Source organism: Haplochromis burtoni, unplaced genomic scaffold (assembly GCF_018398535.1).
Source record: "Haplochromis burtoni strain Fernald_Lab_line unplaced genomic scaffold, NCSU_Asbu1 Contig_151, whole genome shotgun sequence".
In the NCBI taxonomy this organism is placed as follows: domain Eukaryota; kingdom Metazoa; phylum Chordata; class Actinopteri; order Cichliformes; family Cichlidae; genus Haplochromis; species Haplochromis burtoni.
The window spans coordinates 1390337-1393207 of NW_024582512.1; positions in this window are offsets into that span (position 1 = coordinate 1390337).

A 2871-nucleotide genomic window follows, 5' to 3' on the forward strand; every position below is an offset into this window, starting at 1 on the left:
ACACACACACACACACACACACACACACACACACACACACACACACACACACACACACACACAAATAAGACACACACACACACATTCCTAAATCCCTCTTTCCAAGTACCAGCAGCCCAATACAATCTCTCTCTTATGTGGTACTTTGATACAAAAGCAGTATTTTTAAATGAGAATGTGTGCAATACCTCCATGAATAGACTGTTGTATTGTGTTACAATATCTATTCTACCTCAACTTTGCAAAAACACTAAATAAAGCACTTCCACATTTTATGTTCTTATCTAGAGTTCAAAATCTTGCAGGAATCAAACGTTTGTTTGGTGAGTGATGTTTGTGTAACTATAGAGGTGGCCACATATAGTTAAGATAGATAGCACACAGCTAGTGTCCATGGTTACATCAACAAACAGCATGATTTTCCATTATTTAGTTTTTTACTAAAGGCTAACATAATAAGATTTTTTATGGCTATTATGAATATTTCTGAGAAGCTGGTAGTGTTTGGTTCCTTAATCAAATGCTCTGTTTGAGCCTATAAATATAAAGATTTTGTGATTCAGAACTTTATTAATGTACAGTGAGGAGCACAAAATCACCATCCACTTTGTTTGGTATAGCACACACCTAGTATCAGGTTGACCCTAATTTGTTAGAGCTAAATTCTGACACCTCAAAAATTTTTGTTTATCAGACCAAGCAATCTTCTGTTGTCTAGTTTTGGTCAAACTGTGCCAATTGCAGTCTCAGTTTCCTGTTCCTAGCTGACAGGAGAGATACCTGATGTGGTCTAATGTTGCTATAGTCCAAAGTTCAAGGTTTGACATGTACATTCAGAAATACTGCGTACCTTCGTTGTAATTAATGATTTGAATTACTGTTGCCTTCCTTTCAGCTTGAAGCTGTCTGGCCATTCTCTTTTGACCCCTGGCCTCAACAACTTCTGGACACTGACTATTTTCCCTTTTCCAGACTGTACTCTGTAAACCCTAGAGACAGTTGTGTGTGAAAATTGCAGGGGAACAGCAGTTTCTGAAGTCCTGAAACCAAATAACCGTGCAGTGTTGAAAGTCACTTAAATCCCCTTTCTTACCAGTTCTTATGCTTAGGTTTTCTTGAACATATCTACATGCCTAAATGCACTGAGTTCCTGCCATGTGGCTGGCTGACTAGAGATTTATAATAACAATCAGCTGAATATGTGTACCTAATAAGGTGTCCAGTAGTTCCATTGTTATGAACATGACCTACAAAATTTGTCAAGCCTACTAAAACATTTGATAACAGAAGACCCTCTGGTTCAAGTACATCGGGAGATAAAAGCTGTAGAATCAAGTGGCTTTATATCATCTACTTAGTTGATGAAGGTTAAACTGTCTCACAAGACAACAAAAGAGAAATCCCATATTGTTCCATATGGTACCTTTTTACTTGCTGTTTCTGTAATCTCAATCAGAAGAACCTGGCAGCAAACATCTAATACTTTTTTTAATATTGTTTTGGAAACTTGACAGTTTTGTGTTCTTAGATCACAGTCTGTCTAAAGCATGCAACAGAGACTCCTTAAGATGTAATTTTATATTCTCCATTAGTGCTAGAGTGTTCAAAGCTAGAGAAAGAGTGACAGGATGGCCCCTCAGAGCATACAGCAGATTGGAGTGAGGCTTGGCTAAAAGTGCAGCAAGACCACTTGAAAAGGTAGAGTGTATGAACTGGAATAATGGGAGACCAAGATCAGACGCTGTTACCCTGATCCCATCTGCTATGCCAGATACTTCTGAACACTCTATAAACCACCTTTCTTACACACTTGTTAAAAGGTCCCCTGTTTGAGCGAGAAAGTGAAAGAGATGGAATAATGAGATGGAAAGATAAAAAGACAAGCTGTATTTCCTGGTATCCTACTACTGGGTTACTGGACACTTGTAAACACTCAACGTTTCACACACATTTCCTCCTCACACATAGTAAATAGTGTGTGTGCATGCATGTGTGTGGTTGTCACCAAAGATATACCTGCAGTATAGCAGAGCAAAGGAACAATGCAGACAGGATGCCCTAAATCCATCTTTATACCGAACCACACACATGCATGCACACACACTATTTACTATGTGTGAGGAGGAAATGTGTGTGAAACGTTGAGTGTTTACAAGTGTCCAGTAACCCAGTAGTAGGATACCAGGAAATACAGCTTGTCTTTTTATCTTTCCATCTCATTATTCCATCTCTTTCACTTTCTCGCTCAAACAGGGGACCTTTTAACAAGTGTGTAAGAAAGGTGGTTTATAGAGTGTTCAGAAGTATCTGGCATAGCAGATGGGATCAGGGTAACAGCGTCTGATCTTGGTCTCCCATTATTCCAGTTCATACACTCTACCTTTTCAAGTGGTCTTGCTGCACTTTTAGCCAAGCCTCACTCCAATCTGCTGTATGCTCTGAGGGGCCATCCTGTCACTCTTTCTCTAGCTTTGAACACTCTAGCACTAATGGAGAATATAAAATTACATCTTAAGGAGTCTCTGTTGCATGCTTTAGACAGACTGTGATCTAAGAACACAAAACTGTCAAGTTTCCAAAACAATATTAAAAAAAGTATTAGATGTTTGCTGCCAGGTTCTTCTGATTGAGATTACAGAAACAGCAAGTAAAAAGGTACCATATGGAACAATATGGGATTTCTCTTTTGTTGTCTTGTGAGACAGTTTAACCTTCATCAACTAAGTAGATGATATAAAGCCACTTGATTCTACAGCTTTTATCTCCCGATGTACTTGAACCAGAGGGTCTTCTGTTATCAAATGTTTTAGTAGGCTTGACAAATTTTGTAGGTCATGTTCATAACAATGGAACTACTGGACACCTTATTAG